The following is a 13,288-nucleotide window of genomic DNA, read 5'->3' as shown; positions in this document are numbered from 1 at the left end:
AGAATACCAGAAGGAGAAAAGAATGAGCAAGGGATTGAGAACCTATTTGAAGAAATAATGAGTGAAAACTTTCCTAATCTGGTGAAGAAAAAAGTTACACATGTCCAGGGAGCTCAGAGAGTCCCAAACAACTTGGACCCAAAGAGGTCTACATTGAGACACATCATAATCAAAATGACAAGGTTTAAAGACAAGGAGAGAATCCTAAGACCAACAGAAAAACAGGTGATTACCTACAAGAGAGCCCCACTTAGACTGGCATCTGATTTCTCAACAGAAACACTTCAGGCCAGAAAGGAGTGGTGTGAAATATAAAGGTGATGAAAAGCAAGGGCCTACAACCAGGGCTACTTTACCCAGCAAGGCTATCATTTAAAATTAAAGGAGAAATAAGGGGCTCCACAGACAGGAAAAGCTAAAGGAATTTATTAACACCAAACTAGTACTGCAATAAATGTGAAAGGGATTGCACAGAAGAAGTAAAAGAGAAAGGGAGAAAAAGAGAAAGCAAGAGAGAGAGAGAAAGAGAGAGAGAGAGAGAGAGAGAGAGAGAGAGAAAGAAAGAAAGAGAGAAAGAAAGAGAGAAAGAAAGAAAGAAAGAAAGAAAGAAAGAAAGAAAGAAAGAAAATGGCACTACATATGTGTCTATCAATAATCACCTTAAGTGTAAATGGCTTAAGTGCTCTGACCAAAAGACATAGGGTAGCTGAATGGGTAAGAAAACAAGACCCATATACCTACTGTCTCCAAAAGACCCATCTTAGATTAAAAGTTACACACAGGCTAAAACTAAAGGGTTGGAAAAAGACATTTCATGCAAATGGAAAAGAAACAAAGCTGGGGTAGCAGTACTTATATTTGACAAATTAGACTTTAAAACCAAGGCTCTAGTAAAAGACAAAGAAGGGCACTACATAATGATGAAGGGAACAATTCAACAAGAGGATATAACCCTAGTAAATATTTACACACCCAACATAAGAGCATCTAAATATGTAAAACAAATTTTAATGGACACAAAGGGAGAGATCAATAGAAGTACAGGCACTGTCAGGGATTTTAATACCCGGTTGACTTCAATAGATAGATCTCCCAGATAGAAAATCAACAAGGAGACTGTGGCCTTAAATGACACACTAGAGCAAATGGATTTAATTGATAATTTTTACCCCAAAGCAGCAGAATATACATACTTTTCAAGTGCACATGGAACATTTTCTAGGATAGACCACATGCTAGGACACAAAACAAGTCTCAATAAATTTAATAAGACTGAATCCCATCAGGCATTTTCTCTGACCACAGTGGTAAGAAACTAGAAATCAAGCACAAGAAGAATGCTGAAAAACATGCAAAAACATGGAAGCTAAATAACATGTTATTAAACAATGAATGGGTGAACAAGATGAAGGAAGAAATCAAAAGGCACCTTGAAATAAATAAAAATGAAGAGACAATAATCTAAAATCGGTAGGAGACTGGGAAAGCAATCCTAAAAGGGAAAGTCATAGCATTATAGGCCTATCTCAAAAAATAAGATAAAGCTCAAATAAACAATCTAACTTTATACTCAAAGGAACTTGAAAGGGAACAACAAAGCCCAAAGCAAGTAGAAGGAAAGAAATAATAAATACCAGAACAGAAATAAATGAAATAGAGTATTTAAAATGATACAAAAATCAATGAATTCAAGAGCTGCTTCTTTAAAAAGATAAACAAGATTGATGAACCTTTAATGAGACTCATCAAGAAAAAAAGAGAAAGGATCCAAAGACACCAAAGAAATACAAAGGATTGTAAGAAAATATTATGAACAATTATATGCCAACAGACCGGACAACCTGAATGAAATGGATAAATTCCTAGAAACATACAATTTTCCAAAAACAAATCAAGAAGAATCAGAGAATTTGAATAGACAGATTACCCCTAGTGAAATTAAAGCAGTATTCAAAAAAGTCCCAACAGATGCTCTGGACCAGAAGGCTTTGCAGGTGAATTTTACCAAGCATTCCAAAAAGAACTAACACATCTCCTTCTCAAACTCATAAAATGCAAGAGGAGGGAAGGCTCACGAACTCATTTTGCAAAGCTATCATTATCCTAATTTTAAAACCAGATAAAGACATTACAAAAAAGAAAATTATAGGCAAATATCCCTGATGAACAAAAATCCTCAACAAAATATTAGCAAACTGAACAGAGCAATGAATCAAAAAGGTCATTCACCATAATATAGTGGGATTTATTCCAGAATGCAAGGTAGGTACAACATTAGCAAATCAATAAATGTGATTCACCACATAAACAAAATGAAGGATAAAAACCACATAATCATACCAATAGATGCACAAAAGCTTTTGATAAAATCCAGCACCAACTTATGATCAAAACTCTCAGTAGAGTGGGAATACAGGGAAGACACCTAAACATAATAAAGGCCATATATGACAAAACCCACTGCCAGCATCATACTCAATGGGTAAAAACTAAAAGTGTTCCCCTTAAAATTGGGAACAAGACAGGGATGTCTGCTTTCACCTCTCTTATTCAACATAGTACTAGAAGTCCTAGACATAGTGACCAGACAAGAAGAAGAAATAAAAAGCATCCAAATTGGAATGGAAGAAGTAAAACTGTCTTTCTTTACTGATGACATGGTACTTTACAGAGAGAACCCCAAAGATTTCACCAAGAAACTGCTACAACTGATAAATGAATTCAGCAAAGTAGCCAGATACAAAATTAATATCCAGAAATCAGTTACACTTTTATATGCCAATAACAAACTAACAGAAAGGGAATTTAAGAAAACAATCCTATTCACAATTACTTCAACAAGAATAAAATACCTAGGAATAAATTTAATTAAGGATGTAAAAGGCCTGTAAACAGAAAATTATAAGACACTGAAGAAAGAATTTGAAGAAGATACAAATAAGTGGAAGCACATAATGTTACCATGGATAAGAAGAATGAACATAAATAAAATGTTCATACTACCCAAAGCAATCTATAGATTCAGTGCAATTCCTGTCAAGATTTCAATGGTGTATTTTCACAGAACTAGAACAAATATTTCAAAAGTTTATATGGAGCCACAGAAGTCCTCACATGGCAACAATGATCCTGAGAAAGAAGAACAAACCACCTAATATCAAACTATACTACAAGGCCATAATAATCAAAGTAGCCCAGTATTGACCTAAAAACAGACACATAGATCAATGTAACATAACAGAAAGCTCAGAAATAAACCCACACCTTTACAGTCAATTAATATTTGACAGAGGAAGCAAGCACATACAATCAGCTAAAGATGGTGTATTCAATAAAAGGTGTTGGGAAAATTGGCCAGATACATGCAGAAAGATGAAACTAGACCACCTTCTTACACCACACACAAGAACAAATTCAAAATTGATCAAAGACTTAAATGTTAGACCCCAAACCATAAATATCGTAGAAGAAAACATAGGCAGCAAAATCTTAGATATTGCTCATAGAAATTTTTTATCGGATATATCTCCCCAGAGAAAAAATAAATGGGACTACATCAAACTAAAAGGATTTTGCATAGAAAAGGAAATCATCAACGATATAAAATATAACCCACAGAATGGGAGAACATATTTGCCAATACATCTGATATGGAATTAATATTAAAAAATTATAAAGTACTTACAACACCAAAAAATTAAACGACCCAATTTAAAAATGTGCAAAAGACCTGAATAGATGCTTCTCTAAAGAGGACATACAGATGGCCAATTGACATATGAAAAGATGTTCAATGTTACTAATTATCAGAGAAATGCAAATTAAAAGCACAGTGAGATACCATCTCACACCTGTCAGAATGGCTATCATCAATAAATCAACAAACAACAAGTGCTGGTGAGGATGTGGAGAAAAGGGGAACTCTTTTGCATTGTTGATGGCAATGCAGTTTGGTGAAGCCACTGCGGGAAGCAGTATGGAGATACCTCAAAAAATTAAAAATGGATCTGCCTTTTGACCCAGTGATCCCACTTCTGGGACTGTATTTGAAGGAACCCAAAGCACTAATTTGAAAGAATGTAAGCACCCCTATGTTCATTGCAGTGTTATTTACAATCGCCAAGATATGGAAGCAGCTCAAGTGTACATCAGTATGTGAGTGGATAAAACAACTATGGGACATTTACACTATGGAATTCTACTTGGCCATGAAAAAGAAAATTTTACCCTTTGCAACAGTATGGATAGACCTGGAGAACATTATGCTACATGAAATAAGCCAGTCAGAGAAAGACAAATACCACATGATTTCACTCATATGTGGCATCTAATGAACAAACTGAACTAACAAGCAAAACAGAGACAGATTCATAGATGGAGAGCAGTTGACCGTTACTGGAGGAGGGTTGGATTAGGGAATGGAGGACCTGAGAAAAAAGGAAAAAGGGCTCATGGATATAGGCAACAGTGTGGTGATTTTTGCAAGGAGAGGATATAAGGGGACTAAATGGTAAAGAAAAAATACAACAAAGATTAAATTTCAGGAAAAAAAGGAAGCTATGGCATTTCTTTCCCTGAAAACAGCGAAGGATAGTGGAAGGTCTAAATATCTCAAGGTCAGGTTTTGTTATTTCCTTACTTAACACCTTTGAGGGTCTCTTGCTGTGCTTAGAATTAAGTGCAAATGCCTTCAGCCTTTCTGACTCAGCTGGTTTCTCCTTTTAGTTCATCGCTCACTGCTTCCTTACTTAAACCCTGCACACCAGCCACATGGAACTTCTTGGAGTTCTTCAGTGAACCATGTTCTCTCTGCCTCAGGTTTTTGCTGCATTTCCCCTGGAATATTGTTCTCCCACTCCCCGCCTACTACCTGCAACACATGCTTGGCTTACTCTATTCATCCTTTAGGTTTCAAGGTCAAAGTCACTTTCTCCCAGAAACTGTATCTGTGCATGTTCCCTACATGACACTTTTCACACTGAGTTGTCTCGCTTGATTTATTGTTCATCCTTGCTAAATAAACCATAATTTCTGAGAGGGCAGAAACCCAGTATGTCTGATTTCCTGTCCATATCCCTAGTACTTGCTGCCTGTGAGCCCAAAAGCAGGGGAGAGAACAGGTTCCCCTCGGGATTTTGCATCCAGCTCACCCAGTTTGTGAACTGGAGGGGTTTTGCATTACACCAACGACTAAATTTTCCATTTACCACTGTGGCTGCTTGTGGTCCCTGCCATCCAGGTTTCCTTAAGCTCCATGCACTGCTAAGGATAACCACATGCATTACTCGCAGTGCTGAGTTTGCCCTCCAGCTAGCAGGATCCTCTGTGAACTGTGAGACAATTGATTCTTCTTCAATGCACTAAGTAAACGCAAGTATCTATAATTACAGTTACATTTTCTAAAGGACACCAATTATTCTTAATTCATGGATTATACTTACTGACTGGGAGCAGAAAACAAAAAAGCACATTGCATTGCAAGGGAAGTATTCTGCTTCTTTGCTTCCCAGTGGGTCTTGGAATTCTTTCTACTCACCTGGTAGGGTCCAGCTCCCATCCTGATGCACTATGGTAGGTACTTCAACCCAATCTCTAGGGGATAAAAGCAGGAAGGAAGACATGAGACTATGTCAGGTTATGTCAGAGTATGTCTGGTCCCGTAGATTCAGAAAATTAATTTCGTCACTGATAAACAGTAATCAGACTCATAAGAGACTAAGTCATAACCAGAATAGAGTCTTTTCACCTGGTGGGAGGATTGTGCATTCCCTGGACTCAGAATATTGTTGGTGTGATCCAGGGCATTTCCGTCCTCATATCCCAGAAGGCCAAAGATGTTAGATATAGGACTTCCACCAAGATGGAGGCATAGGTGGAAACACTGTGCCTTTTCCCACAGCCAAGTTTGAATACAACAAAGGTTTGGAGATCAAAGACACACCCAAAGACCAGAAAATTGAATTATACGGAAGTCCGACAACTACGAACCGTTCAATGGGGACGGTAAGAGGGGCAGAGCCAGCAGCAGAGCAGGGTCGGGCAGGACAGATCCCCCGACCTAGGCAGCCCGGAACCAGTTGGAGTGTGGGGCAGACTGACCGAGGTTGCACATTCGCGCACAGTGAGACGGACCACACAGGCCCCAGGGGACGAACCCAGTGGTGGAGGGCTGACAGTGGTGGCACACTCGCGTGCAGTGGAACGAAACGCGTGGGCCTGGTGACAGTGGCGGCTGCGGCGCCAGTGGGGGCTGCGGCGGCAGGCGGCAGATGGGACAAAATTGTTTCTCTTTGACCCTGCCCGCACATACAACGTCACAACCCAGTGACTGAGTTGCCCTGCTCTAGTGAACACTTTAGGGCTCTGGTCCTGCTACAGAACAGGCAGGAACAGCCCAAAAGATGGCACAAGAAGAACTCAAAGTCCCAGAGCCGATAACTCTCAGCAACCGAGAAATTGCCAGCCTTTCAGAAGCACAATTCAAGACACTGTTTATCAGGATGCTCACAGAACTGGTTGATTATAGTCACAAATTAGAGGAACATATGAAGGCTAAACTAATTGAAATGAAGGGAGATGTCCAGGAAACCAATAGCGATGGAAAGGAAACTGGGACTCAAATCAATGGAATGGACCAGAAGGAAGAACGAAACATCCGACCAGAAAGGAATGAAGAAATGAGAATTCAAAACAATGAGGAGAGGCTTAGGAACCTCCAGGACATCTTTAAACATTCCAACATCCGGATTATAGGGGTACCAGAAGGGGGAAAGAAACAGCCACGAGTCGAACACTTATTTGAACAAATAATAAAGGAGAACTTCCCCAGTCTGGCAAAGGAAATAGACTTCCAGGAAATCCAGGAAGCTCAGAGAGTGCCAAAGAAGTTGGACCCAAGAAGGAACACACCAAGGCACATCATAATTACATTAGCCAAGACCAAAATGAAGGAGAGAATCCTAGAAGCATCAAGGGATAAGGGGACAGTCACCTACAAAGGAGTACCCATCAGACTGTCAGCGGATTTCTCAAAAGAGACCTTCCAGGCAAGAAGGGGCTGGAAAGAAGTATTCCAAGTCATGAAATCCAAAGACCTACAGCCAAGATTGCTTTATCCAGCAAAACTTTCATTTAGAATGGAAGGACAGATAAAGTGCTTCTCAGATAAGGTCAAGTTCAAGGAGTTCATCATCACCAAGCCCTTATTATATGAAATGCTAAAGGGACTTATCTAAGAAAAAGAAGATGAAAAATAGGAACAGTGAAAGGACAGCAAACACACAGTTATTAACAACCACACCTAAAACAAAAGCAAGCCAAGAGGACAGCTAGATCAGCAGTGGAACCATAGAAATGAAGAACACATGGACGGTTAGAAACAGGGGGGTGGGAGGAGGAGAAGGGGGGAGAAGGCACAGAAAATAGCATAGACAGTAGGTAGAAAATAGATAGGGGGGAGGGCAAGAATAGTGGGGGAATATAGAATCTAAAGAACTTGAGACACGTGGTTATAAACTAAGGGGGGGGAGAATGGTGGGGGAGGGAGTGTGCGGGTGGAGGGGAATGAAGGGGGGAATAGAACAACTGTAATGGTATAATCAATAAAATATATTTAAAAAAAGATGTTAGACATATTTTTTAAAGATTTTATTTATTTATTTAGAGAGAGGGGAAGGGAGGGAGAAAAAGAGGGAAAAAAACATCAATGTGATAGAGAAACATCAATAGGTTGTCTCTGGTGTGCCTCAAACCAGAGACCTAGCCAGCAACTCAGCCCTGTGCACTGAACAAAAATCGAACTGGCAAACTTTTGCTTTGTGGCGGGACGATGCCCAACCCACTGAGCCACAGCAGTAAAGACAACGATGTTAGATATTTTTCAGGTATGTTTTAGTCCAGCTGTATCCTGACAAATATCATGCTTTGCTGAGTCTTGGTGTCCTTATTTACCATTTAGGTCAGGGCTATTTTAATTGTGACCTTAGTATCAGAAGTCTAAATAGAGATATCACGTAAGAATTTTTATTGAAAATGGGAGTAATTTAAGTAAATCTACTGATGAATGGGGCTCAAATTTGAACCAAGTGCATAAAGAGAATTCAGTATCAACAATTTTCTCTGTGTCACTGTCATAGCTTAGGTTCTTTAAATCAGGTCAGGGGTTGGGGACATGCAATTTACTGAGGGAGCACTCTTCAGAGAACACTGCTTATGAAGGGAGGAGGAAGCTGAGCAAGGATTTGGTCTCAGGTAAAATTTAGCCTTCGCCTGATCCATGGAGGGGGAGGGAGCTTGGAGCATAAACTCATAGACAAGTGCGCACTCCCCCAACACCCCACCCCACTTGCAGCAGGGACACCAGCCTCTTGAAGCCCCATATCAGTCAGTCATTGGCTGTGAGCTACTCCTGGGGGTGGCAGAGTGGTAATGGCTTGTAACTTTCCAAATGAAGGGGCTCCTACCAGGTAAGAGCAATTCTCAAGAGAAGGGGGCAGCTGTGAGCCCTAAGCAGCCAATTCTCCTAGCAGTTAGGGCTAGGTGTGCGACCCAGAGAAGGGGATCTTCGTGGGGCACTGCAGCATGTACTGCAGATACCAATCCTGTGTATTGTCCCTCTCACCTCCGGGCAGGTAGTGCAAGTTTCTGCCTGAAACTTATTTCCTCTGCCAGCCCTTATTTCCTCTGCCAAAACCTAGTCTCGATGCTCCTCTGTTTTCCCATCTGTACCACATTAATACATTACATCTGAACCCTGCTGGTTTGTGCCCACCTTGACTTGTAGGCTCCAGGAGGTCAGGGACCATGTTTATCTTATGTTCCTCCGTGTCTTGTACTTAGAACTATTCCTGACACTCAGTAAATGGTTTTTGTGTGCAGGAATTAATAATGTTCTTCTACCGGTTTCAAACTTGAAAAGCTACAATTGCTGATTGAGCTAAACCAGGCATATCTGAGTACAGGCAGGTAGGTGGGAGTAACACCTACACTATGCCCCCATTACCATGAACTCTGGGAGAGTTTACAGGGCCAGCAAAAGTTCAACTGATACTGAACAACAGCTGTTTTGTTTTGAATTTATAAGTATAGTGCACCTTGTAACTAACATTTTCTTTCTTTCTTTTTTTTTTTTTTGCTTTGGGTGCCAGGAAGCTCAGGGCCCAAACCCCCGATTAAGCAAAGGGGACTGGCCTTTCTTATTAAATACAGACACAAAAGTTTCTATTAAGGAAAATGCCCTGAAGACTTGAGGGAAGTGAAACCCCAGGGGTATGGTTGAGACCAGAAAAGGCAAGTGAAATGGAGAGATGAGTATGGGTATTTGTGAGTGGAGTCAGGAAGCCAATGAGGACAGGGCTGGAGACCAGTCAACAGAGTGGAGACAGCAGAACAACATAGTGAGGGGCATTTGGAGAAAGTGAGTCACTGAGAAATTCCCCAGAAGGTTAAGAATAAGATACTGAGTATTTTAAGTTGCTGTGGTCCTACAGCAAGAACCCCTTCCACTCATTGTCTTGAAGCTTCAGTAGAGTCTGATACTCATGTAAGTTAGGGCCAGAGGAATTTCAGAGAATGAAGGGTGTGTCTGGTTAGAGGCCATGTAATATGTAATACAGAATAGTATTAGCACATGCTTCAAGCAAGATGATTCACAAACTACAGCTCAGATCCTGGGGTAACCAGGAGAAATATAAGTCACTTCCCACCACCAGCCCCCTAAATTCCCTGAAACAGTAGAGGAATCATGGGTTGCATGAAGGATAGGGTTTTTGAGCTAATTTCAATTGAATCTTTAAAAATAGAAGTAGCTAGCTGGCATGTGTTAGAATTCTATTTCAACAAGTATTATTCTCTAGTTAATAAATCATAAAATGCTGGACTTTATAGGTAGCAATTCAAGGTCTTATTTTAGAGTAGAGACTGAGGCATAGAAAGGTGAAGTTCCTTGCCCCAGATCAATTTCAAAGTCTTCACTTATAAAACAGGAGATTTTGACTTTTACTTTCGTGAATCTTAACTTACGTATAGATACATAAATGCAATTCTATAAGATTAGAAAAGATTTTATTTATTTATTTATTTATTTATTTATTTATTTATTTATTTATGTTTAGAGAGGGAAGGGAAGGAGAAAGAGCAGGAGAGAAACACCAAACAGTTGCCTCTAGTATGTGCTCTGACTGGGGACTAATCCTGCAACCCAGACCTGTGCCCTGACCAGGAATCAAACTGGTGACCTTTCACTTTGCAGGATGATGTCCAACCACCAAGCTACACGTGTCAGGGCCACAAGAAAGATTATTAAATCCCATGCAGGAAAGGGTCAGATTAAGTAACTGGGATTTCCATAGCATTTAACAAATATTAGAGAGTGATGAGAAGGGACAGAAATTGACCCTTGAGAAGAAAGAGGACAATAAACAGGAAACATCTCCTTGTAGAAACCTCTTCTGTCTTTTGTTGCACTCAGAGAGTTTATGGCCAGGCTCTTAAGGAGAATACCAGTCACTTTGGTATTTGGTGGTGGGCTTCAAAGTGAGTTGTCGTTCCTGCTGTTTCTGACCTTTGTGAAGACCAACCTACTACTTACTTACACTTTTTTAAACCCCTTTTCTATTTGAATGTACAAAGGCTCTTCTCTGAAATGAAGAGACAGTAAGTTACTAGGGAAGAAATCATTTCCTGGTCTTCAACACTGAGTCAGAACTAAAACAATATTAATTCACACTCATTTGTTGGTGGTTTGAAATTTAACCGCAACCCTTACCCTGAATTCATCACTCTCTATTAAGTAAAATTGAACATTTTAAGCATCTTGGTTTGGCCAACAAACATAGAAGGACTTTATTTTTTAAATAAAAAAAACTGGGTTTTGAAAAAAAGCACAAAACTTTTTTTCCTTCTTTGAAGAAACAAGAAATACAAGATAATGAAGAGTTAACTGCATAATTTAATATTTAACGTTTCTTATGCTAATATGGCTGAGAGCCTCTGTATGGTTTATTAAAATTTGCATTTAGGTATAGTTCTAAAGGGGAGATTTTAAATGTATGTATCTATAAAACTAATTATAGATGTTTTTTGTTAAAGAAAAGCAGGCAGAATCCCCTCCCCCTTTCCCCAGCAGCCTCATGAGTGGAGTGCAAGAAAGGGAACACTGTGGCAGGGCTTCTTGTTTTGAAAGGCTTAACTCCTTAAATTCCTTGCTGCATAAATGGGCAAATTCAGGAATGAAGGGCTCCAACAGTAGCCTCGCTCGCCCTCTTCTGGTTATGGGAGGGCCAAGGAAAGCTTTTCATTTAGTGCAACACTGCTGCCAGCAAGGCAGAAGAGAGAAGGGACCACTCAGAAGGGAAACCAACACTTCTCATATAAATAAGTAGAAAGCTTTAGTGACTCCACTCATGGTGGTGTTTGCCTTTGTGATAATCTTTCTTAAACACCTTATCCATAGCTTGCTTGCTTATTTACTTATGTGTGTATGTATGTATGTATGTATGTACATTTTTATTTATTTATTTTTGGAGCAAAGTTGATCTATAACTGAGAAGGTGCAGCTGTAAGAAAGGTTTATCTCATTTTGATGTGCTCTGTCAGAAAGGGCAAAGTTCCCTAACTGGCTGAGTTGTGAACCAAAAAAATCTGGTACTTATTTTAAAGTTCTGTAACAATGCATTACTTTCTGATCTCCTTCCCAGGGATAGAATCCCATGAGGCTGTGTCACTTTCAGTCTAGCATTCTGAACCCCCAAGCCCGATGCTTGGCACACAACGGGGTCACAACAAATGCTTACTGAATGAGTGAACAGCTATAGAGGTGCTTGTGGTGCCGACTGGTCACGGCCAGAGCCTCTCCATGCAATGATTAAGGTTTTGAAGAATTTTACAAGAGTTTTTGAAGGCCATACTTAGGTCACAAGAGGAATCTTAATGAATGTAGCAACATCTGGCATACTGGCTATTCTAGAAAGGATTAGTAATAATCAAAGTTATCTAATAGTTATATATCACTCAACAGATTACAAAATGGCCTCACAGGTACCTCATTTGCCTTTAGTAGTGCTGAGACATGATTAGTAAAGGCAAGTGGAATGATGCTTCCATAGCACTGAAGTGATAAGGCTAAGATTCACACATGTTTTCTGTCTTGCCATCTTGAGCCTTTCACATCTCCTAGTGTCCACAGACGTAATGGTCACCTCACATTCTCGAGTTGGCTGACACTAAAATCATAGGGGGCAGTCACAACTTTTAAAGATCAGCTTACTAAGTCATCCCATGGACATCTCCTCTTATTGCTCTTGACAGCTACATGTTGGGAATTAGGAAGGCTGAGCTGGTCTGGCTGCACAAAACCAAATGGGTGAACAGCCTTTTTAATAGCTTTCCCTTCCCAGCTTAGAACATTACACACAGACTAGCATCTTCCTGCATCATAAAAATTTGCACAGGGTGAGACTGTTGAACATTTTCCCAGAAAGTGGACAAAAAAAACCCCTGTGCTGGGTCAGTGGTCAAAAACATTTATAGGTTAGTGCCAGAGTGACCCCTAGTCAGTGTTTGCTAGTGACCTGGTTGGTCTGTTTGATTTCAGGGAAAATAAACACAAGACCAGCAGCCAAATATTTGCTTAGGCCCCAGCTTCAGTTGGACAACAAACCTGTGAGCAGTGTGATTGCTCCTGTTCTCTTCCTGCCAAACACACCCCTGTGCAGCTCGAAAGACCCAGAGCAAATGCCACCTTTCTTGACAATCCCATTCCGGAGCACCCTGTGCTTATTCATCTCAGAGCCCTTATTGTGCTGAATTTAACAGTTTGCATGTCCGTTTCCCCCAGTGACTTGGAGTCCTTTCAGAACAGGACCATCCCTTTCATCTCTGTTTGAAAGAAAAATATTGGCTAGCAGAAATGAATCCCAGAAGCCCAGAGTACAGTCTAGTGACTTTCAAATACTTTTTCAGCACAACCTACAGTAACAAATACATTGTACATATGATTTATTAACAAATATATATATACATAAATGTAATTTTATAAAACTTAACAAAATAATAACACATGAACTACCATTATCTGGATTTTGTCTTCCAGTTTATTCTCTATTATTTTTCCAAATGTTTATTGTGGTACACTAAATTGATTTTATGACATGCTATTAAATGCCAATTGCAGTTTAAAAAATATCAGTGTATTTGGATTTATCTGCCCCTTCTTCCCTACTTCTCATTTCCTTTTATTCTTTTTATTTTTTTTATTGTTGTTCAAGTACAGTTGCCTCCATTCCCCACC

The sequence above is a fragment of the Sturnira hondurensis genome, unplaced genomic scaffold (assembly GCF_014824575.4).
Source record: "Sturnira hondurensis isolate 20B ecotype Veracruz unplaced genomic scaffold, ASM1482457v3 Scaffold0015793, whole genome shotgun sequence".
In the NCBI taxonomy this organism is placed as follows: Eukaryota; Metazoa; Chordata; class Mammalia; order Chiroptera; family Phyllostomidae; genus Sturnira; species Sturnira hondurensis.
The sequence above is the reverse complement of the archived record's forward strand: the minus strand, read 5'-3'. Positions refer to the sequence as shown.